Here is a 26,675-nt window from a genome sequence, read left to right as displayed (position 1 = left end):
AATTATACCGCAACTTAAAGAAGTTTAATTGATTTGTTTAAGAGGCAAAATTTGTCCAAATCCCATTTAAGGATTCTATGGATTATTATTGGGTCAAACTCATTTATTTAGGTATAAGGCCCAATATTTAATATGGATTACTTGGATTTGCTGGATCATGGGTTTTATCTGCGAAACCCAAATCCAAACCATATGAGGCCTGTCCTGATTAACGAACACCCGATTTAGATTTGTAGACCAAATTTTGATTTTGTGGGCTTTTTGGTTAACTTAGAAGGTTGTAGGGGCCCATTTAAATTTGATGCCAACAAATGCCCCCTCAAGGATGTGTTATTGAAAACACAGTTGAAGATGATACATCCTTGACTATGTTGACAGATGTGTGAGTGCATTGAATTCAGAGTGATTGGTTAACCACTAAAATTGAAGTTCTTGATCATGATGTTGTTCGATTAAATAGATCAAAAACTTACCCACTTAGGCCCCCCCCCCCCTCCCTTTTTTTAAAAACTTCTCTTCACAAGCAATACCAAAAGAGGACAAGGCCATTCATCATATGATTCTATCTATGTGAGATGTATGGGATCGCACACTCATCTCCTCTTTTCCTTTGACTAGCAACACTTTCATGTGTATTGAGACGTATGAGATCAACCCTTGAAAAACAAAAATTCAAATGAATTGATTTAGGTGTGAACACCATCTTTGGTGTGTATGAGAAGCATGGGAACAAGCTCATGTACTTAAATGAGCAACTTTTCTTTTTAACAGAATCTCATTATAACAACTTCTGTTTGGTTAAGCCACGGTGTATGTTGTATAGGATCATGTCCCTTTGTTCTCATCTAACTAAACTTAAAGTCAAGTATGTATGAAAAGCATAGGATCACGTCTTTTGTTCTCATATAACTAAACTTAAAGTTGAGTATGAATGAAAAGCACATGATCACACCCTTTTATTCTCATCTCCCAGCCTTTTAACTTCATCAAGAAAACTTTCAGCAAAGGTTCAAAAGTACACACAGGCTTCAAGTTTCACACGGTGCATTACCCCCTTCAACATTCGAAGATTTTGTGCCAAATTAGATTGGGATTTATACCTTGATAAGAATAGTAACGGTGATGTTGATAGTGGGTTTATAGAGTGGAATCCAAAATTTTCTTTCTCAAGAAGCTACAGTGGCTACTCATGGGTTTTGAAGATAGAGTTTTGGACGATGAAATTAAGGGGTTTGTGAAGAAAATGACAACCATTGGGTTGAAGGATTGATGTCTCCCATTTTTTCTATTTATCATATATATATTTTTTATGGCTTTTTGTAAGTCCTTTGAGGCTTAACAATTAATATTTGGGGTGTCAATGTAAAGTTGGAGTTTAAGAAGTAAAAAGTTGGGGTGCCGATATAAGTTGTATCCAAACTAAAACCCCAAATCTCCTTCTCCTTGTTCTCCTCATTCTCAGACTTCAGCGTTCTCTTCGTTCTCAGCCATGGAAGATTTCAGCCCTGGAAGAAGAACTTTGTAGATTTCAAATCGATCAAACCGTCGACTTCAGTGAACCTCGGTCGTCTACTCCCTCTCAACTTTTTTTTCTTCACTTCTTCTTCACGTATCTGCCCTCACTGCCATGTTCAAGAGGAACTCTTTCTTCTACAAACAGATCCAACGAGATTTGCTGATTTCAAGAAGGGTTCTTCTCCTATAAGTAGAACACACGTCTACTACCGGCGATTAGTGATTCTTGAAGAGATTTGCAGCGACTTGGAATATTGATTCTTGAAGGGATTTACAGCAACAAGTTCGATTCTTGAGCGCTACATGCTTATAGGTAACCTCTCTTCCTTCTCCTTCTTCTTCTTAAATTTTTTTTTTTTTTTAGTTGACAAACAGGGGTTGCGACCTCTACCCACAAACGAATCATCTGGGTTCGTTTGAATCTGATCTGAATTGGGTGAAACATCTGTGGATCATAAATTGACGACGACATTCCATCTATGAAGAAGAAAGGATTGAGACTGGGTTCTCCCTTTTTTTTTTTCTAGAATAAATTTCAAAACGGGGGCTGCGACCTCCACATTAGGGATTAAAGACTACTGATATTGAATTCTTTGATTTCTGAAACAGAACCTTCAAATTGGTCATAGCAGCTACAAGGTCCCTCTCCAATTTCATACGAAACTTCAATAGCCTCTCTCTCGAATTTTGTGATTTCAGCATTGGTTCGTCTTTTTTTTTACCTGTAATAAAGACAATCTATTTTGATTTGAGTTCTTCTACTCTGAAATCTGAAGCTGACACCATAGATGAATGTATGGATATGTAAACTTTTGAATTTCAGAAAAAAAATTTGGTTACCATAAATCCAAAGAAACCACGGTTATTCATGAGATAGATTGAAACATTAGAGATTTGACTTTGCGACGTAATTTTCTTGATTTCCTTTTCACTTTCATTCCTTCATTGGTGGATGTTAAGGAACAAAGATTTACCAACCCTTTGGATCGACTGGTTTTGTTAGAGATTTTATTAACAGACCAATTTTTTTCATAGCAAACCAAAGGTTCATATCTATCAACAAAATAAAGTCTCTTTTGGACCCTCTTTGAGACTGGGATAGATTTGCCAACTGAATTAATGGAGAAGAAATAACATTGCTGAATCAAGTATAGATTCCTTAATTATTTAGACTTTTCTGCACTTTCATGATCATTGTTATCATCATCTCTATCAACCATTGCAAAGGCCAATCTGATTTGCCTAACCCCTTTGATGAATTATCCATCTTGGATGAACCAGTTCAATTTGGGATGTCCGTTTGAAAGTGAGAACCAGCGAGAATTGCCATTCTGAAAAAAATAATTACCGATAGAGTTTAATATCTTTGGCCCTTTTGGAGCCGAGACATTTGAACTATTTACCGACTCATCCGGTTTCTTCAGTAATTCAAAAGATCTATGATGGTTTTGGAGGGAGTGGCTCTTTTTTTTTTTTTTTTAAAAAAAAAGACTCGATGTAGACACCCCATTTTTGCATCCATCTTACTTGGCGATCCGTCACCCGGTTGCTGTGGATTCCTAATGATGAGCGCAAATAACTCGAAAGCTTGTGAGAAACCTCCTTCCAATTCCCCCTGTCTTCTGATTTTATTCTATTATTTCTCATTGCCACGCAACATAGAATTATGTACGCTTAGGATTGCTACACTATACACGCAACTTAGCAAGCATATACGCTTAGGTTCGCTACACATTTGGATAACTTAGATATGCTAAGAAAACATGACCTCGAGACTTAGAAATAATCATGTTACGACTGAAAAAAACTTCACACCAAAATTCACCAAAATAGACAAAAATTGATAAAATGACGAAAATACCCCTCATGAATTTCAGACCCTCAAAAAATCTCAAAAGTACCTCCATTGCATTCAAAACATGATTTTGAGTCTAACGAGACTCAAATCGATGAAATCGAAGAAATTTATGAAAAATTGCAAAATGTCCGTAACTCCCCTCGATGTCTGACTCTTAAAAACCATGATGCTTAGGAAAACACAATTAAAGAATTAAAAAGATTTCAATAAAAACCTAGAATAATAAAAATTAACTTAAAATTTAAAATTAAAATCAATTAAAATTTACGATCAAATAAAAAATTTCAAATTGAAAATAACCATTAAACTAAAATTAGAATTTAATCGACAACTTAAAATTTAAGATCAACTTAAAATTCAAATTAAAATTCAAAATTAAATAAAAAATAAATTTTAAAATCAAATTAAAGACCAATTAACCAATCCAAATTAAAAATCTATCAAAACCCAACTAAAGCCAATCAACGAATTAAAAAATCAAAATTCAAGCTTAAATTAAACTCAATCGACCAATCAAGACCAAAAAATCAAGATTAAAGATAAAATTAAATCAACCATTTGGGATAAAAATAAAATTAAAACCAATCATTCAAGATAAAAAATAATAAAAAATAAATAAAATAAAAATAACATTAATCAACCATTCGAAATCAGATCACATTAAAAATTGAAAGAAAATAAAAATAAAAATAACCGACCAATCACAAACCCATCATTGAGGGACTACTAAGGTGGGTAGTATGAGATCAATACCCCCTATTCTTCTAAGGGAAACGTGAGAAACATAAAAGGAAAGCAAAGAAAAAAGAAAGATAGAAGAGAAACGAAAATAGAAAAAAAATCATTATAAGAGGAAACCTTCTCCTCTACGAGAGCTCTGAATCTCAGCCCCTCTCTTCCCAACTCTCTCTCTCCCCCTCTACTCACTCTCAAGCTCTGCAACTGCCCCCATCTCCTACTTCTCTCCTCACGTCCTCTTGGATAACAATAAAAAACGAAGAAGAAAGGAACCAGGAGGAAGAAGAAAAAAAAGAAAAAAAAAAAGCCCACTGCTACCCTCATCACCCTCTTTCAATCATCCTTCCTCTCCAACCATTGTCTCAACACCTTCCATTACAGCCTCATTAACAGCCTTCCTTTATCATGTTTTCAGCCCCCCCATCCCTTGGTTTTTCAGCCTGTAGAACAACCCCATTATCACCTTCTCCAATAGCCCCAATCACCCTTCAAAATAGCCCCATTATCACATTTTTAGCCTCCCCATTCCCTTGGTTTTTCAGCCTATAGAACAGCCCCATTATCACTTTCTCCAACAACCCCAATCACCGTTCAAAACAGCCCCATTATCACCTCCATTAGCAGCCCCAACATTAACCCAAAAACAACACCATTATAGCTCCATTTCAGTCTAAAACCAGTCCCAAAACCAGCCCCTATTTTGGCCATTAAAACAATCCACAAACAGCCCTTATCTTGGCCATTAAAACAGTCCACGAATAGTCTCATTTCAGCCCGAAACCAGCAGTCCCACCATCACACTAAACCATTCTCTCTTCTTCCTCGGTTCAGCACCTATAACATTCTGTTCTTCTTTGTTCAACACCCAAAGTAGTCATCACAGACATCCCTCCTCTACCAATACGTCCTAACAGCAGTCCCACCTTCATTCCATCTCCTCCACACTTGGGTTCCACCATTACTGTCACGGCCCTATTCTTTCGAAGCGAGGTCGTGCGGCGCAAGGGGGTCAAATCCACTTGCAAGCCTGTAAAATGATCGTACACCACACACACGTAGCTAACAAACAAGTAAACGAGGCAACACGAGGCAAAGCCCGGAGGCAACTTTGTTGATATAATATTGAATTACACGGTGGAACGCGTTACAAAAGCAATAGCTGCGTTACAAGTAAATGATGATCCTATGACACGCGGGACTTCCACGGAGCTGGGCTTCAAGGGCTTCAACAACGTGGGTGTAGGCCAGGGATTGGGATAGCACTGACACCCTTCCTATCAAGTGTATGCTAAGTCTTTCCCAGGTTTCCAGAAGGAAACATCAAAAGTGGAGGTCGGTCATATTCCCTTATTACGTAAATGCCACTAAGCTAACAAGTGTGCCTTGGCACGGGGCTGACATGTACCCTAAGCTAACAGATATGCCCTGGTACGGGGGTTGACATGGCTTCATAGCGATATTACATGGGTGCTCCCGGGTAGCTCCGGGGCGAGCTTACACCTAACTTTAGGTGACAAATGATGTGACCGTTACAGACTCCCCCACCTATTCTGCAGACGTCCTCGTCGCATTGACCTGGCAAACTCTTCAATCGGTTGCTTGAAAGGTTGTAGGTTCTTTGCACTCTCTTGTGTAGCTTCAAATTCTGGCATGTCTTGTGTGACGAAAGTACTCCACGTGCTGTTGCTACTGTTGCTGGATGGAACTACTGCTGAAATGACGTCTTCGAGAACTTTGTCGACAACACGCTCTGGCTGAAAAGCTGAATGAGAATATGTACGTGTTAGAATGCTGCGCGCGGGATCTCCTGGATCTGCTTGGTACGGCTCGAGACTTCTTGCATAGATGACAGAGTAGATGCTGTGTAACCTGTACGGTAACCAGAGTTTAGCAAACTTGTACTTCCTTGGACTGTGTCTCCTGTAACCTAAAATAATAGTGTGAGAAGTTAAATACTGTTGGCCTGATATAAGTTCAAAGCACTCTTGTTGGAGGAAGAGTTCTTCTGATAGGTTGACTTGAACAAATTCGCCCAATTTTGATAATCGGCATTGACAAGATGCCTAAAATACTCCAACGCAGAACTGAATCTCTCCGTTGGCCAAACTGATTGACGATGTACACTGCTCGGAAAATTAAGCTGGAATCTAAGTAATCTGCATGGTCCGTTCCATAACTTCCCTGTGACTCTTGAATCTCTGACGCTGACAACACTCTGAGGTACATCCCAATTCTTGCTGACACTCTAACTAAGTGGCTGAGGGGCTTCTTCTGCAACTTGAATCTTACAGTAACCTGATCTCTGACCTAACTCTGAAAAACACTTGGTTGTCCCAAGCTTATCAAACAAGTCGGCACTCTGCTGGATAGGATACTTGTTCTTGATGGTGATCTTCTTCACTACTCGATAATCGATACAACGTCGCGAAGACCCATACTTATGTTGCTTGCTCAACTCAACTGGTCTTGGAAGATTCATCCTATAAGGCCTCTCTATAAGAGGTGTGGCAACAGGTAGCAATTCATTCTGATGATCATTCGACCTACGTGGTTGTAGTGTCTTCGGAAGCAAATTCGCTATCTCGTCATCGATTTCTGCTAAAACCTGTGTAACTTGTGTGGGAGTTGAACTATGGTCTTGTTCTCCGGCTTCAACTCTCAAGGAAGCAATGTACGGTTGCTTACCTTTTTTCAACCCTTTCTTCACCTGAATGGTTGAAATCAAATTTCCCTCTTCCTTGCCTATGGAGATGGGAACAAAGCTTGGACATTCACCTAGCATGCCCAAGGTGTTGGCGAATGGCATCGGTATAACCCTGTTCTGTCGCATGAAATCCATCCCAATGACAACTCTGAACTCATCGAGCGGAACTGCGAGTAAATCAAGCTTACCCTTCCATGTACCTATCTTGACGGACACTGACTTGGCCGAACCTTGGATAGGAGTGGCTTGGGAGTTTACAGCTTTCATACGGCTTGAACCCTTATCGAGCCTGATATTGAGACGCTTTGCCTCTACAGGGGTAATAAAGCTGTGAGTAGCTCCTGTATCAACCATTGCCTGGGTGGTCTTCCCACCAACTTCAATATCGACATACATAAGACCCTTCCGTTTCTGGCTATTCTGAGTCTCAGATGTCTACTTCATTGCATTCAAAAGATGCAAGGCTCCCATGTGAGGAGAATCTTCATAATCTCGCCCACTCGTACTCTCGTGACTAGGGTCACTCTGGGAAGCTAAAAGTGCAGTCAATTTGGCTCGCTGTGGGCACTTAAACGTCTTGTGAGGCCCACTACACAAAACACATCCATGCTTGTGACGACGCTTGACTGGCGAGGTACTTCTGCTCTGTGAATGAGAAGAGTTCTGTGAGGATCCCGGACTGGAACTCTTTCTGTGTCCTCCATTCTTGCCATTCGAAGACTATTTTGTGTACTCAGGTTGCTGGTAGTAACCCTTCGATTGAGGATGTACATACTGTTGGCTCCCTCCCGCGGGAGTATAATCAGTCAACCGCTCGGCTGCTTCAATTGTAGACGCGAGATCTTCCATACGTTGCCGTTGGAGTTCTGTCTAAACCCAAGGCTTGAGTCCTTCTTGGAATGAGAACAACTTGTCTTTCTCTGACATGTCACGGATATCAAGCATCAAGGCGAAAAATTGCTTGACGTACTCGTGAACTGTATCTGTATGTTGGAGTTGCCTCAACTTTCTGCGGGCAATGAACTCCACGTTCTCTGGTAAGAACTGGTGCTTCAATTCTTTCTTGAGGTCCTCCCATGTATCGATGGAACATTGGCCACTTTCCATCTCGGTGTACTTCGTTCGCCACCATAGCTTAGCGTCACCTGCAAGATACATAGAAGCAGTTGTTACTTTTACCTCTTCTGAATCCGGACGAGCTGCACGGAAGTACTGTTCCATATTAAACAGGAAATTCTCGAGCTCTTTCGCATCGCGGGCACCACTGAAGGCGTGTGGCTCGGGGACTCGCAAGCGCGAGGGAGAAGCATTACTACCAGTAGGCCGCTCGTTACCAACGGCTCTTACCAGGAGGCCTACCTTAGTAGTGAGCTCCGTAATCTGTTCCTGTAACGTGGCTATGGATCCTCGGGTATCTTTCTCGAGGTCAGTCATTCTGGCTCTGAATGTCTCGGTTCTTTCCTCCATCGTGTTCTGGTGATCATCTATTTGCGCAATACCATCAACTATACCGGAGAGCATGGCTATCTTCTCCTCCAATACCTCAATGCGTTCCTTGTTTGTATGTGGTGCTGGTGTGTTGGGAGCGGGTTGATCTGCGGTACTAGCAGTTCCTCTTGCCATCGTTCGCGTGAACTAAATGGAATCTTGGGAGAATAGCTAGGGGGAATACCAACTGTGCTCAAACAACTGTAGCTCTGATACCAACTGTCACGGCCCTATTCTTTCGAAGCGAGGTCGTGCGGCGCAAGGGGGTCAAATCCACTTGCAAGCCTGTAAAATGATTGTACACCACACACACGTAACTGACAAACAAGTAAACGAGGCAAAGCCCGGAGGCAACTTTGTTGATATAATATTGAATTACACGGTGCAACGCGTTACAAAAGTAATAGATGTGTTACAAGTAAATGATGATCCTATGACACGCGGGACTTCCACGGAGCTGGGCTTCAACAACGTGGGTGTAGGCCAGGGATTGGGATAGCACTGACACCCTTCCTATCAAGTGTATGCTAAGTCTTTCCCAGGTTTCCAGAAGGAAACATCAAAAGTGGAGGCCGGTCATACTCCCTTATTACGTAAATGCCACTAAGCTAACAAGTGTGCCCTGGCACGGGGCTGACATGTACCCTAAGCTAACAGATATGCCTTGGTACGGGGGCTGACATGGCTTCATAACGAGCCTTACATGATATTACATGGGTGCTCCCAGGTACCTCCGGGGCGAGCTTACACCTAACTCTAGGTGACAGATGATGTGGCCATTACAGAGACCATCTCAGACCTTCGCTATTCATCCACCTCTCATTCCCTACGTTTTGCAACCCAGAATACTCGTCAGACCTCCATTGAAACTAGCCCCTAACACTCCTCAACCCTCATAGCAGACTCATTACGTTTTCATCTTCTTCAACCGTTTGCTTTTCTCTTATTGATTGTTTCACAACGGCCACCATCTCATCCTCTCCTTGCGTTCGTTGGTGTCTCACGTTATTTCAAGGCTTTTTTAAGGGATCCAAGCATCCAAAGTTTTTCGGTGAAGGTAAGCCCTTTCATTTATTTTGTATTTCTAAAGTTTTTTTTATGCATCTGAATTGATTTGCGAATTTTTGTGTACGTGCTGTGAATTGTGATATTTGATATTAGTGGATTAATATGCTGATTTTTGGTGTTAATAGATTAATCGAATTAACCCTCATATACCAAGTTAGTGAGTGGCTCATTGGTTTTTTATATTATTGGGTCGACTCATTGATTCTTAATATTGTCGGACCGATCTTGAATTTGATATGCAATGGTATTACATTTGATTAATTCCAAAGTGTTTGGTTGAGTTAATTCACAGAATTTGCCAACATAAAAAAAAATGATTTTCTTTTTCCAAATTAGCACGTGAGTCGATCCACTGATTTTTTTTACATGGAAATTTTAAATCTTTTTTTAACAAAATGAGCATGAGTCAACTCACTGACTTCTATGTATATGGGAATTAATTTACCAATCAATTTATTAACATTTTCCACGTGTCCTCTTTTTTTAAAAAACGAAAATTTGTGTATATGTGTGAGCGGTTGATTCACTAATGTGCCCCATGTCCCTAATATTTTGATTATTGAGGAGCCGACTTGTTGATTAACAACGTGTTCGTAATTTGAAAATTTTCATGTTCACAATTCCCATTTTTTGTAAGATTCACTTTTGGAACATTCTAATTTTGGAATTTTGTCATTTTCTAATTTGAGAAATTTTCTAATCATAATTTCTTACTTTGAAAAATTCATATTTGTCAATTTCTAATTTAAAAATTCATTAAATTCATGATTTTCTGATTTGAATAATTTTTCGAATTAGAAATCTCATAAAGTGCCAATTTAGAAGTTCCATATTGATGATTTTCCAACTTAGAAAACTTTCACAAATTCCTATTTTACTTGATTTGGAAAATCTTTGTACATGCGGATTTGTGAGTGAAATATCTTGCCACGTGAGCTTTGAAGCATGATCTAGAATTTAGGCTTTTTCAAATATTTTCATTTTGTGTAGAATTCGAGAATCATGTGATATTTGGGGAATATTGGTTTTGAGATTCGTTTTGCACATTCGATATAATTTGATGATGATAGTGATGATGATTGGACCATAATCTTGACTTTAGTCTCTACCCGTTGATCGTAGGATAGTTTAGATCGCAGTAGAGGCCGATCATCTCGATCGGGCGGGTTCGATTCCTAACACCTTCCGAAACCCGTAATCTGACCCCTTACCCAAGTCTCTGATCTGTGAACCGACCCATATTCATGTGGAGTTATTTATGATTCCTAAACCTAAACTAGGTGGCGACTCCTTATTCCTTAAAAATCCACAATTTACCAATCAGACCCTTATCCGCCATTTGGTGAAAAATGGGTCGAGACGATTTCACTCGATGAGTTTGATTCATTGTCTGAATCATCATAATAGAGGGAAAAGAATATTATTTTACTGATTGATCAATTCAAGTCAAATAATATTGATTAATTTGACAAGAAACTTGATTTTAAAGGTGTTTTCTTGGCCTCTTCCTTTAATTTTTTTTAAATGAAAACATTGCCTGACCACCCATGACGTAATAACTTCTGCCAAAGCATAACAAAACCTTTTTCTTTTACAAAGATTTGTTGAACAATATGAATAGAGTTCTTGGGCATAACCTTCTTGAATTGACTCCAATTTTGATTATTTTGCCATACTTGGTTTCTTTTCCTTATTGGGTATTGTTTTTTTATGATTCAGAACTTGAGAATGAATTTCATTGGAACTTCTCTTTTTCTTACAGATCCATGATAATAATATTGATATAAAGATCTGATTCTTTTGGGTCGATTACAGCTCGACTACAGCTTCGAAACCACAGGAAGGTATGGACTTTAGCCATTTCTCCCCTGTATTTCCTAAACTTTATCCTTTTCGCATATCCTTTTTTTTATGAACTCTAGAAAGAATTACAAATCGAGAACTTATAACCCTTGTTAACCAATTTCTTGAGCATTTATCTGTTAGTCTTTTTAACGGTGGATAATGTTAAATTGTCGAAAGTGTTGCGTGATGAAAAGATGTACACGTAAAATAATCATGCGACGAACTATTTGTCCAGCCACTTGGCCAATCTCTAAAGCAGCTGTTCATCTGTAGTGTTTAGGAGTGGACATCGTCAACTGACTGACAAACGTCAACTGGCTAGAAGAATCAAATGGCGAAAGATTTGTATATGCAGAAGCACCATGCGACAAACAATTTATCCAGATAGTTGGCCAATCTTTAAAGCAACTGTTTATCAGTAATGCTTAAGAGTGGACAATGTCAACTGATTGACAAACGTCAACTGGCTAATAGAATCACAGGATGCAAGATTTATACACATAGAAAATCCATGTGACGAACTATTTGTCCAGTTAGTTGACTAACCTCTAAAGAAACTGTTTATCAATAATGCTTAGGAGTAGATGACATCAACTGGCTAAAAGAATTGCTGTACGCAAGCTGTATGCACGTAGAAGATCCATGCGACGAACTATTTATCCAGCTAGTTGGCTAACCTCTAAAGTAACTGTTTATTAGTAACGCTTAGGAGTGGATGATGTTAACTGGCTGAAAAATGTCAACTGGCTAAAAGAATTACAGGATGCAAAATTTGTATGTGCAGAAGAACCATGCGACAATGTATTTGTCCAGCTAGTTCGCCAACTTCTAAATCAACTGTTTATCAGTAGTGCTTAGGAGTGGAAAACGATTGACAAACGTCAACTGGTTAGCAGCATCACAATGTCAACTTGCTGACAAACGTCAACTGGTTAAAAAGAAACCATGCGATGAACTATTTGTCTAGCTAGTTGGCCAATCTCTAAAGTAATTGTTTATCAGTAGTGCTTAGGAGTGGACAACGTCAACTGACTAGCAGCATCACAACGTCAACTGACTAGAAAAAATCATGCGACAAACTATTTGTCCAGCTAGTTGGCCAATCTCTAAAGCAATTGTTTATCAGTAGTGCTTAAGAGTACACAACGTCAATTGGCTGACAAACGTTAACTGGATAAAAGAACCATGCGACGAATTATTTATACAGTCAGGTGGCCAAACTCTAGCGCTAGATCATTATTGAGTATGATGATTTTTTTTATTTATATCTCTAATCAATGTGACCCTAGTACTTAATGAGACATTGTTATTTATTTATTTATTTATTTTTTGAATAAGTATATTTGATTTCTTTTTTTTTCACAGAGATGGCTAGAGACATTCTTTCGAAATGTTCAAGGAATAAAAACCGTTCTAAACAGAACTTACCGCGTGAAGGTTGGGTAGATAATCCTGCAGATCCTTCTCAAAAGGGAAAATGACTTTATTTTCCCCATGTTATGATATTGGTCATTTAAGAGGAGGAAACATTTCATCTGTAGAGCTGAAGCTTGTTGTGCACACACCGATAACCGGTCCTTTGAAGGCGTAGGATACAGAAAGGGACACATCACTTGATATGACAGATTTAAGTAAATATCCTCCAACAACTGACTTACTAACTGGAGATGAGATTGATACAGAGCGTCAGCCATCTTTATGTCATCCTCCACATCATGACCAAGCTCGTAATTGTCCACAGGCTATTTTGGCACAGAAAATCATGCAACGTTCTACTCGATGGGGTTCAGATATTGAACCTCGAGGTGACATTCGATATCTCAGTAGTTTTTAGGACTGGAGTTTGGATGTGAGCCATAAACTATAGAGCAAAAAGTCGACAACTTTCCTTGATAAAGTTATATTTGTAGCTAGTAAGGAGTACAATCATCCCAACGGCATGTATCGGGCTTTATGTGAGTTTTGATCTCCCGAGACTAACACTTTTGTGATGGGTTGTGGGGAAGTTGTCATTTCTTTATGGGAAATGCAAAAGATTTCTGAGCTTTCTATCACGGGTGAGTATTATGAAGAAGTGGTGCCTAGTTTCGATGAACTCATGGGTTGCAACGGTGTTCCAAAGCTTCTCCTTTCTTGTCAGTATCTGTTCAAGGCATATGCTTTACTGATTTTTGAAAAAGGAAGTGATTGTGTTAGCCATAGTGAATAGCTTGATTTCTGGTATACCAAAGCCGAACAAATTTCTAATCCTCGTTTGATGGTAGAGTACAAAGAAAGGGCAAAATCATTTTACTTTGATCGTAGTGGCCGTCAGTATCCCAGAATAAAATTACGAAGACCTTTTTCCTCTCGAGTTACATTGGCAAAATGAGGTCGTAAAGAGGGAGAAAATCCATTTATAAGGCTCGATTTTCTTACAAATCAGAATGTTGAAGATGAAGTTATGACAGCTGCATATCTCTCCTTGTGGTTATGTCGTTTTGTTTTCCCTTGTGAGAATGGTGATGTTATTCGTCCAGGTACTTTCAAGGTAGCAGCATTGATGGCTCGAGGTACTACGTTCAGCTTGGTACCTCTACTTCTATGTTGTTTGTACAAAGTTCTAACTCAGACCTATTGGGGCATGAAAACACAGAAGGTTGTAGGTGCTTCCACGAGTTATTGCCCCCTTCATTACTTGTTTGGGTGGGTTGGACTTCATTTTCCTCGGGGAGTATTTGGTAGCGTTGATGCTGACTTTGGACCTCCGTATTTGGTTCGCACAGCTGGTGTTTCTAACACATACTTTTATTGGGAAGATAGTGCTAAAGATGCGAGAGATCTGATCATCACCATGGATTCTAGTGATTTTAAATGGCATCCTAAGGAGATTTGGCCACCAAAAGGTTATAGAAGGATACGGACTGATGATGGTGATGATCCTTCTGAAGTTCAAGCTTCCATGATAAGCTGTCGTCCTGGATTTGTTATGTTTCGATATGGTAATGTTTATGAGGTGGAAATGTATAGCCCTCATAGGTTTGCTCGTCAACAAGGCTTTCGTTAATGTATCCCTGGAACTCCAATTCTTTTCACAAGATCCGTGGATGGGATAGAGTTATACAGTTTATGGTTGTTTTTGACTCAGACTAAAAGTCGAGTCAACTTTTTTATTCCTCCAAAAGTACAAGACATGAATCGGCAATTTGATAAGAGTTATAGGGATTGGTGGGTTCAAGACGTAGTGCCTCACTTCGAATGCCCTTGATTTCCGTCTTCTTGAAGATAGTGTCTCCATTCCGAACTTTAATTTTGATGAAAGAAAAGGAGCTGAAGACCGTGAGACACGTCGTAGTTTGCTTGCCATGCAAAAACCTTCTCGAAAAAGAAGAATAGAACATACGCGAATTGATGAAACGCAGAATGTCATTGCGGAGACTATATTGAAATTGCATTTCAAAAAAATACTGCCAACTCTAGCGACTACTCAAATGGAGCAGGCCAATATTCTTGGGGTAGATATAGAACAAGTTGTTCATAGATCAAGTCCCATAGATTTTTTGAAGCCTGTTGTTCAGACTGAGCCTAAAGATACGAGTGTGACTCTGGATAGGCAAGAAGCTGAAGTTGAGAATAATGTGTTTCCTAGGAGAGGTAATTTTACATACTTTTTCTTTGTTGAAAATTTCACGTTTCTTATGTATATATATATACCTAATTCTTTGTGATTTAATCGTTCTCGCAGAATCATCAACCGATATGCACTCCATTGTCGATTTGTTCGCCTTAGAGGATTTTGTAGTCCTCCCTTACTTCTCGGGTATGGGAGATGTTTGGAATGTCAGTCATCTTAGTAGGGGGATTTCGAAATTGGTTGATACTGAAGACCCTTCAAAGAGTGATGGGGACGAGGTTTCTTCATGTCCTCGTCAAAATTCTCATGGCACTCCATCAACTTCAACTACACATACAACTCTTATCGCATTGGCGTTACCTACTTCTAATAAGTTAGTTGATTCATCTGTGATTGCTCCGAAGTCGCGTGAAATGCTTACTATTTCTACCCAAACTCGACAAGCTTCCTTACATGATAGTGACATCGACTTATGCGTTCAACAAGCATTACATAGAGCTCGTGATGAATTCCTTCGATCTAGAGTCGAGTTGATGCTCAATATTGATTTTTCCAACCTAAGAGAATGGCAATCTCTTCATATGCCTGCCATCGTCTCTTCTCTCAAGGATGCTTTAAGAACTGATCATATGCCTTTTGTAAATTTCTTCGAATCACTTATAGCTAGAGTAGAGGCGTATCTTTCAAGATGAGAGAAGGCTTTATCATCTTTGTCAGCAGATGATAGGGATCTTCAGTTATCCGTCTTAGATCAGGAAGCTCAGCTAAAACGTCAATCAGTGGATAGTTTATGTACACAACTGATTGAAGTTAAAGAAAAAGAAGTTGAACTAACTTAATGAGAAGCTGAGTTAGAAATCGAATTGACTCAGATCAGAGAAATGCTATCACAAGTCGCTGCTTCTAAAGAGTCTCTTAGTACTCAAGTTCAGGAAGAAGAGGAGGCTCTACTTACTATTGAAGCGGAGTGAACTCGCCTATCTAATGCTCCAATCATTGATGATGATGAAATAGCTGTTTGTGAAGCAGAGAGAAGTCTTTGAAGAAAAAGTTTTGGAACATTACTTCTTTATATTAAGCTTTATTTATTTATTTATTCATTTTTTCATTGTATAGGACTTAGGAAATTATAACATTGTTTATTTCGTTCGAAATTAATAAAATTCCCTTCTTTCCTTATACGAGTATATTATTTTTTGTTGATATTGTTGAACTTGAAGTAACTTTACAGGCTGCCTACGTACCCAAAAATGGGATCAAACCATAACGTAGTTCAGATAGATAATGCTCTAAGTTTTGCCTAGATAGCCCTCTCGGGCTTTCAATCTAGCGAGCTCAAATTCTTTTTTTTTTTTTTATCGTTCACAGTTTTAACTCATGCGGGTCAAGAGTATCATGTAGTTTAAACTCGTACGATAATGAGTATTGTCAAACAGTTTAGGCTCGTGCTGGGGAGCATTGTCAAACAGCTTAGGCTCGTGCCGAGGAGAAACATTCTTTTAAGCATAGTATCTTTTGAGGAATTTGCCGTTAATTAGACCAAGACGTAATCCTTCTAGTATTACAAGAAGGTATGCACCATTAGTGTATACTTCTTTCACTACATAAGGCCCATCCCATTTTGGATGAAACTTCTTTCCAGAACGGTGTGAGAGGATGATTGGTCGTTGTACAGCGAGAACTAAATCTCCAACTTGAAAAGAACGTGGTCGAACTTTCTTATTGAATGCACATGACAGGCGGGCTTGGTAACACTCTAGTTGTTGTTGTGCTTCCAATCTCGTTTCATCCAACGCTTCAAGTTCAGCCAGACGTAACTCGGCATTCTCATCGTAGGTTAGACCTTCTTGGATCGCAATCTTTAGGAAAGGTATCTGACGTTCCAAAGGGAGAACAGCTTCAACTCCATAAACCAATGAATAAGGCGTGGCTTGTGTGGGGGTGCGATACGAGGTTCTATATGCCCATAGTGCTTCCCCAATTCGTTCATGCCAATTTTTTTTCGATTTTGAGACAACCTTCTCAAGAAGCTTGCAAAGAGTTTTGTTGAAGACTTCGGCAAGACTATTTGCTGCAGCGTTGTACATTGTAGAACATCTCTGTTTAATATTAAATTTCATGCAGAATTGATCCATAAGCTTATTGCTAAAAGTTTTTTCATTATCTGTCATGATATATCGTGGAATGCCGTAATGGAAGACGATATTATTTTTTATGAAGTCGACTACCGTTTCTTTCTTGACCTCTTGAAGGGGAACTGCTTCAGCCCACTTAGAAAAGTAATCTGTTGCGGTGAGGATATAGAGATGTTGCCTTGAAGATTTTGGAAGTAGTCCAACGACATCAAATCCCCACCCGTCAAATGGTCAAGATGCGATTGTAAGATGTAATGGCTCCGGTGGTTGACGAATGTAATCCCCATGAAATTGGCAAGCTTTACACCTTTTTGCATGATTTAAAGAACCTTTCACCATAGTAGGCCAGTAAAATCCCATCCTCTTCAGACTATGATGGAGTTTCAGCCCTGACTATGTGAACCGCACACTCCAAAGTGTACTTCTTTTAAAACATCTCGGATATCATCATCTCCACGACATCTCATTAAGATATCATCAAAAAAACGACGATATAACTTATCGATGAAATATAAAAATCGAGGTGCCCTACGACGTAATTCGATTTTGTGCTTTAGATCGTCTGGCAGCTTCCCATGCTGTAGATAGTCAATAATTGGTTGTCTCTAATCTTTGACTTCGACTATTTCGACGGTGTTTGCTTCATGAGACTCACAATTTTCATCTATCAAAAGAGGTAGTACCCACCTATAGCAGATAGGGATATTCATTGTCTCTTCTTCTAGCATAGCCAGACTTGTAGTAAGACTAGCTAAAGCGTCAGCCTGCTTGTTTTCAACTCTTGATATATGCTAATGATGACGTCTTCGAATTGGCTTACAAGTTGTACAACATAGTAGTGATAAGGCAGTAACTCATGTTTTCGAACGTCATACTCTGTTGAGAGTTGGTTAATGACAAGTTGTGAGTCCCCATACACATAGAGTTGGTGTAACTTCATCTCTAGCCCGAGTTCTAAACCAATGATCAAAGATTGGTATTCTCAAACATTGTTTGAACATAATTTCGCCAAAGCAAATGAAAATGGCAATACCTCATTTTGTGGGGTGATAGAAATTACACCTGCCCCTCTCCATCTCTTCTAGCTGCGCCATCAAAGAATATTCTCCAAGATGGAAACACATTAATAGAGAATACTTCTTCATTAGGCAAGTTGTGAGACAATTTCATTCAGCTGGAATAAGATGATCAGCAAGAAAGTCGGCTAACGTTTGCCCTTTTACAGTCTTTTGAAGGATGTAAATAATCTCGAATTCTGCTAAGAGAAGGGCCCATTTAGCTAGTCTTCCCGACAAGACTGGCTTTGTCATGATGTACTTGAGTGGATTAGCTCGCTTAGTGAGTCGGATTGTGTGCGATAATATGTAATGCCGGAGAGCGCTAAACATGTCTTCTCGATAGGTGAATAATTTACTTCTGCTCCAACAAGAGTTCGACTCAAGTAGTAAAGTGCACCTTCTTTTCCTTCATCATTTTCTTGAGCCAAGAATGCTCCTAGTGACATTTCTTGTACACTAATATAGAGAATCAGTGGCTTTTCAAGGAATTGTTGCAGAAAGAACAGGAGGCTTGAGAAGATATTCCTTAATGTTTTTCAGAGCATTCTCACAAGCTTCATCCCATTCAAATGACGTATCTTTCTTCATTAATTGACTAAGGGGATGACAATGCCCAGCTAAGTTTGAAATGAACCTACAAATGTAAGCAAGTCGACCTTGTAGACTTTTGAGTTCATGAATGTTCTTTGGTGCCGGCATCTTTTGAATGGCTTTAATCTTGTTTCGATCGATTTCAATACCGCGATGCCGAACCACGAATCCCAAAAATTTATCCGAGGTAACTCCAAAAGTGCATTTTAATAGATTCATCTTGAGTTGGTACCGTCGTAATCTATCGAAGGTATCACGTAGATGTTGTAAGTGATCTTCTCTTTTCTTAGACTTTACTACTAGGTCATCAACGTAACATTCCACTTTGTCATGTAGCATGTCATCAAAGATTTTCTGCATAGCTCGCTGATAAGTGGCACCAGTATTCTTAAGTCCAAAAGGCATAACTTTGTAACAATATATACCTTTTGGGGTACGAAAGGCTGTAAGCTCCTCGTTTTTTGGCGACATTCGAATTTGATTGTAACCAGAAGAACTATCCATGAAAGACAAAGCTTCATGTCCCGTAGTCGCATCAACCATAAGTTCTATGATTAGGAGCAGAAAATCGTCTTTTGGACATGCATTATTCAAATCGTGAAAATCGACACATACTCGAATCTGTCCATTCTTCTTTCTTACCAGAACTATGTTGGAAATCCAGGTTGGATACTTTATTTCTCGAATGAAGCTAGCTTCTATCAACTTGTTGACCTCTGTCTCAATCTGTGGTATCAACTCTAGCCGAAAACGACGTTGTGCCCGTTTTATTAGGCGAACTCCGCGTTTAATTGCGAGTTGATGAACAGCGATCTTTGGGTCATGTCCGGGCATTTCTTTGTAAGTCCAAGTAAATACATCTTTGTACTCTTGTAGCATCTTAAGATACTCAGATTCTTCATGCTGGTTTAGAAGAGTGCTGACGAACGTAGGTCGTGGTTCGTCAACTGTCCCAAGATTTATTTCTTTCAAGTCGTCGACAGTGGCTTGTCCGCCTTCTTCAAAGACAGGTGGAGCATTTTTGAGTTCTTCATCTGACGACGTAGAATCTTCTTCAAGGAATTTCTCAATGGTAATATGATTTACCGAAATGACATCTTCAGAATTGTTTGTTCCAATAGTTAAAGCTCGGCTGTTACTCGTTTGGTTTGTGAGGATGTTGGTGCATCGCTTCACAACCAATGCATCTGATATCGAGAACTCTAAAGCTACTTGTCGTTTCATGCGAGATGGAATAGTGCTATACAAGCCACTACTATCTTTAGGCTCTACATATTTATTTCTTTGCTTAGGTCGACATCGCGATTCTCTTCGTATTTTTACTCCAACATTCTAACCAAGTCTAAATAGAGCAGACGCACGAGGTTCATGAATTTGTATATCATGATGATCATCTAAAGTACCCAATCGATCAAATATCGACGTGGTCGAGATGTGGTCACCAATTCGATTAAAGATCAATGTTCGTGAAATTGGTGTACTTTTTACAAACTCATCGATGACTTCTACTATAGTATGTTGTGAAGAAGCCGTCTTCATCTTAGAAATTTTGATCAGAGCCTCTGGCGTATACCCTAGCTCTACTAGTGTGAATGAAACTCTTTCTCCAGTTTGAACGAGTTTGATTTGTGTTGCAGTTAAACCATGAATTTGATCAGTTTGTGGTAGTTCACCCAATCGCACAGGTTCACCTTTTCCATAACCGGCAATCTTGAATAACTTTGAAGTTTTAGGACCGAACCAACTTTTGGACTCTACTTTTGTGAGGTTGTCTTCATGGTTCTTCGCAATTGACGCAGTTGGGACAACATTTTCCATGGGTGTCCTTACTATGTAAGATTTTTGGAGAGGTATAACCGGAAAGGTTAACTCTTTTTTTAACGTCTCCAATTCAATTTTAGAGACAGAAAGGCTTGGTCTTTGAAGAAATCTCTTCGAAAAGTGATTGTCCTGGCTTCCGTCTCGATTGCGGCATGTAACGAAGCATTGGGGTTGGCAACACGATTGTGGATGACGCGTCCACCATTGATTTACCCACCTTGATCTATCGAGTTTCTGGTTCTTGTTTCTTACTTCGTTCTTTCTGAAGCGAAGGACCAGGAAAAATCTCCTCGGCATCATTCATAATATGATTTTCTTTGTAGGGTTTTTGCTTACTAGAAGGAGGTATCAAAACTGGAAGTGCTTATTGAATGACGTCACCTTTAAAATAAAATTTCGTATATGTAAAATAAGTTTTTGCCTTGTCAAACGGTTGATCTTCGGCTATTACACGTTTCTGCACACCATCTTGGTAATACTTGAAGCATTGATGTAATGTGGATGGTACTACCCTAGTTTCATGCAGCCACGGTCGGCCGATAAGCAAGTGATATAAAGTTTTACAATCAATCACATGAAAGAGCGTTGTTGACTCCAAATCTGCAATAGAGAGCTTGACTCTTATCATGCCGATCGCTTTTTGACCTCCTAAGTTGAAACCTTGAATCATCAACTTACTACGAGCAAGTTGATTCGATGAGATGCCAACTTGTTTCATAGTACGAATTGGCATGATGTTGACCGCAGAGCCACAATCCAGGAGGATTGAATTTTAGTTTTCCTCACATAAATTATACCATAAAGAGGCCTATTAGGAGGTCGAAACCCCAATTAGAGATCCTCATTAGTGAAGGTGATTGTAGCCATGCACAGACCATCTTCTCATGGATCAATGTTGGGTTGAACTTCCTACTTTGATTCAGTTGAGCTTTGCTTTGAAGCATACTGAACCTTTTGGAGTTCATTGGAGAAATCCAAGTCAACCTGCAAATTTTTCATTTTCGAAGTGATATTGTCTTTCTCAAGTTTTTGATCTCCATCATTGGAAGTAGTAAGATGTTCTTCTGATCTACTATCGGTATCATCTTCTAGCACCTCCGCTTCCACTTGGTGACATGAACCGTGCAGGCTTCCTTTAAGAGCTTCCTTAGTAAGAATTCTAAAAGAGTAACCGACACACGGGGAGGTTGTTGAAGGATGTCTTCAGAGTCTACGGGCGAAACTCGGAAAGCCTTATTCTTTGTTGTCCTCTTTCATTTCTTCGATCTTGTATTTGGTTTTGACTTTCTTCTTTTTCTCTTTGGCTTTGAAGTAAACAGAATCGGCACGTATATAGGACGTCTTTTTCGATGAGTAACAACTGTCCACCCTTCGTCATCAACTGAAGTAGAAAGTGAGATACTCAACTTTGAATTTGAAGTCGGATGAGATTGTTGATTTGAAGTGGGTAATATGATGATCTTTATTTGATTTGGCCTTGCCCCCAGCGTGGGATAGGCTTTTTCAACCTCAGAATGTATGGACATGGGTTGTGGTAGTTGAGGTAGAACTTTTGGGATTTGAGAAGATGGAATCTGTGTTACATACTGACTTGCCAAGAATATTGGATCAAAAGATCCAAAGGAGACAGATGTCATGTTGGAAGTAGTAACATTTTCGACACAGTAAAGTTCAATTTTCCCTTGACGTGTCAAATCCATGATTTTCTCTTTGAAGACGAAGCATTTTTCAATCGAGTGACTAATCACCCTATGATAACGACAATACCTCGAATCATTGTCGCGATCTACTTCTTCGGGTCATTTGGGTACTAGAAATTCGATGAGCTTTAATTTCAATAGCTCTTCAAACATGTCCAAAATATCAGCATCAAGAAAAAGGTATTCCTTCGTCTCAAGTTCTTTGAGGGTTTTCCAATCTTTTCTTTTTCCAGTATTGAATCAGTTTTTGGCTGATCTTCTCTTCTCTTACTTGTGATCTTGACAGGTTGGCTGGTGATGGTAGATAAGACTTTTTTAGTTTCGAAGGACTTGCCATCCTTCTTTTCTTGCCTTCGAGATTCGCTTAGTCATGGAGTCTGATGCACAGTTATACTTTGCTCCATGTTATGAGCTCGAGTAGCTAGCTCTTCGAAAGTGTATGGCTTAATTCCTTTCAAGATGTAAAGGAGTTGCCAGTGCATCCCTTGAACACACATCTCGATAGCAAAAGATTGAGAGAGTCGATCCATACAGTTGAGGGAAAGATTTCTCCATTGCTTGATGTACTCGATAACCGGTTCATCCTTCCTTTGTTTGACGACGGCGAGTTCCACCATACTCACTATTCTTCTAGTGCTGTAGAAGTGACCGAGGAACACTCTTTCAAGTTGATCCCAACTATTTATTGAGTTGGATTCCAAGTCAGTGTACCAATCGAATGCATTGCCTCAGAGGGAGCGAACGAATTGTTTCACCATGAAATCACAGAATGTACCGGCGTTGTTGCAAGTTTCGATGAAGTGAGCAATATGCTGTTTTGGATTGCCATTTCCTTCGAACTGTTGGAATTTTGATGGTTGATATCCTGTAGGAAGACATATTTGTTCAATGCGTTGAGTGTAGGGTTTGGAGTAGACCAATAAGGACTGTGGCATGCCCCCATACTGAGCACGAATGGTGTCAGTAATCATTACTAACAGTTGTTGAACAGAAAGCGAAGCAACAAACCCCTGTGGTGGATCTCGAGTAGCTTTTCGTGAACCAGAATATTCTGCTTGTTGTTTTTCTTCGTACGGAGCCTGTAGACATGAAATGTTCGCCATGAACCTCAATGCTATATTGTTTGGAGTCGCCACCATTCTTTTTTGGAAATGGGAGTGAATAGGCACCTGAATTGATTTTTTTGAAAACCATTTTTCTATGGCATTGTAGTGACTCTCATCTGTTGGAAAGGGCATGGTCTACCTAAGATCTAAGTAAGGAGATCCAGTTAGAGGATGGGGAAGGTGTTAGGCACCCCATCCTCTCCACCAAAGGTAGTTATTTTGCTTGGCCATTTTCTTTTGTAAAAATTTAAGAAAATAAATATTAAAATGCATGAGAATGCATGACAAGGGTGGTGTGTGCATTAGAGTGAGATGTCCAATTTTCAAAGGATTTGATTTCAAATTGACATTAAGGGCATTCTATGAAAAAGAATGACCTATGTAGTCACATTAAATTTATGAATATGAATGTAGGTTTGAGCTTTTAGAGAAATTCCATGATGGAGTTCCCTTGAGGCCACAACCTTGATGCATGTATGCATGACTAGAAACTTGGTGTTTCACCCCATCAAGAGGGTGACACATTTCTTCATCATTGTCATGCATAGGTGGGTGTGTGCATTGTGTACAATATGATGCATGAAATTAAGATAAAAAGGGTTTCAACCCCCATTATTTCGATCAAACCTTAGTCCAATCTACCGGGGATGGGAGAGGGTATGCATTACATCCTAAGGGATTTCTAAAAAGAAAATAAAGTAGAGGGTTAGAAGAAGAAGATGCAAGCTAAAGACAAATAAACTACATCTTAATCCCACATTGTCCCTTGGTGGTCTTGAACCATGAGAGGTAGACTTGAGAGTTAAGTGAGATGGTTGAGGATTAAGGGTTGAGTGAGTTGAAATTAGAAGATGAGAGAATGAGTAAGAATTTTGATAGAGTTTTAGGTTGAGAGATGGGGGCTTGAGAGCATGAGTTGTTCATAGAAAATTAGGGTATTTATAAAGTTTTTGGAGAACTTTTGGGGATAAAGTGGTCCAACACTAAAAATAAAGAGAGTGGACATAAAGTTTAGGTTATTTATTTTTGAATTTTTCATTTGTATGAGGGTAAAGATGACATTTGTGAAGAAACTCTAAAAGCATTCTTTATCTTTGATTTTTTGGTAAATAAAGATGAGAGAACAAAAGTACTTTTGGGAGGGTGAATAAGGGAGTGACATGTGTAAAGGTGGAGTGGTAGGTAAAAAGTAGACCTTGGTTCATTTGTAAATAACACATAAAGCAATGGTAGAAGTATATTTTTGAAATGGACAAATGGGAGAACTCCATATATGTACTTGAAGATTCTCACCTTTTGAGGGTATGATTGGAAGTTCTCTCGCCTTTATGGATTATTACCAAAGATCAAAGTATCTTTTTGGTTTGACTAATCTTTTTGGGAAGGGTATTCTTGAATTTTCATAAGGGGGAGTTGACTCTCCAATTAGATGATGCATTGGGTATTGGGGGCTTATGAGATATCAAAATGTGTCATCTTTTGAAGGGGTGTACGAAAATGGGCTTGGTGTTGGGCTTAGAGTAAACTTGGGTTATGGACTTTGGGCTTTGATAATGGGCTAAAAGAATGGAATTGTATTTGGGTTAGAAGATGGACTTTGTCTTGGGCTTAGGTTGGATTAGGAAATGGACCTCGGTTATGGTATGGGTGATGGATAGGTTAATGAGGAAAGGGAAATGGATCTGGGTTGGTTCATAATAGGGGATAGGAAATTAGAGTGGATTAGGGAGAAGGTTGAGCATACAAAATTATATGACGTGATGCATGTATGAATGTATGCATGAAAATGATGCCAAGTGGCAATGTGAGTCCGTCGAAAATTTTGAGTTCTAAATCGGAATCAATTCGAGGAAATTTGGATCTTCCTAACGGGTTCGTGCAAATTGGGGTGTCTATAGAGCCCCGTATGCTTCAAGGGTGAATCCTGGAAGATGTTAAGGTCCAGCACTTGATTCATTCTCTATCTTTCTGCCCCAAACGGCTGACGAGAGTTGCAATTTGGATATCTTTGTCTTCCATTGCTTTTGTTAATTTGTTGATAGTGTTTGCCATCTGAGCAACTTGTTCCTCTATCGTTAGCGTTCCAGCTGTCATCACTGCTCTGATGGATGTGTGAGTTTGTGACGGAGAAGTGATCAATAAAGATCTAGATGATCCCTCGTTTGACTTCGAATCAGATCCAAAATCTGACGAGTCGTCTTCTACCACGTCCGCCCACGATTCCTTCATGTTAAGTACCGTTTTTGTGGCACGTTTCTTGGAGTGATGCTGGAGAGGCTTTACTAGCTTGGATCCACCAGTCTTTGTCATTGTTCGTGTCACATGATGATTGCGACTAATAACCTGAGCAGATTCAAGATTGGAAGAAAGGATTTTCTTACATTTCTTAATAACGGCAGATGCGATAGCGTTGACGTTGCGAGATGCCATCGATACTTTAGTTGATGTTCTTGCAGTTGATTGAAAGATGAGAGGTTGAGATAGTCCCACCGGGCGTGCTAGAAATTTGTCAACAATAAATTTCTACGGATCTACCTCGAGATTCATAAAATAAGATCGCAAATAATTTATTGATTTTTTATGAAAAGTAGATACAGATCTCAGTGTTTCCTCTGATTAATAGTCAAAAACAAAATAGTGATGACGTATGTAGCTTTTCTTCTCTCCGTGCTTCGCGCTTTATCGGTTGAAAAGGATGCTTTGACGATGTCTTTGCTTTATGATTGATCTTCTGTAGATCTTCTTCTTTCCGAGCTTCTCGTTTTATCGTTGAGAATGTTTTCATGGCTTCCGGAGAAGGCCTTTATGCTTGATCTTCATTTTAGTCGGAGTCCGGATCTCTGAAGAACCTTATTTTGTCTCTGGAGGAGGGCTTGAGAGCTTCTTCTTCTCTAGAGGGAAAGCTTCTGTCTTCTGAGAGAAAGTGATCCAGGTCCCCTTTTAATGAGAGAGGCTCTTGTATTTATTGAATTAAAGGTAATTTAGCTTTCCAATTATATCCCAACTTAAAGAAGTTTAATTGATTTGTTTAAGAGGCTAAATTTGTCCAAATCTCATTTAAGGATTCTATGGATTATTATTGGGTCAAACTCATTTATTTAGGTATAAGGCCCAATATTTAATATGGATCACTTAGATTTGCTGGATCATGGGTTTTATTTGCGAAACCCAAATCCAAACCATATGAGGCCCGTCCTGATTAACGAATACCCAATTTAGATTTGTAGGCCCAATTTTGATTTGGTGGGCTTTTTGGTTAACTTAGAAGGCTGCAGGGGCCCATTTAAATTTTGATGCCTATAGGATTCAAGCTTATGGGTTGCTCAATTCATTAAATGCTCTATATGCTTTTAAGGTTAGTAGATTTTCTACCTTATTTTATATCAAACATGGATAAATCATTCACAATATGGAAAAGTTTATGTAGTTCATAGT

General features: G+C 39.3%; 1 long non-coding RNA gene across 1 annotated transcript; it reads left to right on the top strand.

Annotated features, from left to right (window-relative positions):
- Positions 1-615: 615 nt before the first annotated feature.
- Positions 616-2,361, top strand: LOC147406063 (uncharacterized). Its single transcript, XR_015176269.1, has 2 exons — positions 616-1,828; positions 2,125-2,361. It is a non-coding gene; the product is annotated as an uncharacterized LOC147406063 (long non-coding RNA).
- Positions 2,362-26,675: the final 24,314 nt, after the last annotated feature.

Source organism: Akebia trifoliata, chromosome 3 (genome assembly GCF_017979445.1).
Source record: "Akebia trifoliata isolate Shusen 1 chromosome 3, ASM1797944v1, whole genome shotgun sequence".
Taxonomy (NCBI): domain Eukaryota; kingdom Viridiplantae; phylum Streptophyta; class Magnoliopsida; order Ranunculales; family Lardizabalaceae; genus Akebia; species Akebia trifoliata.
This window is presented reverse-complemented; position numbering and strand designations above follow the sequence as displayed.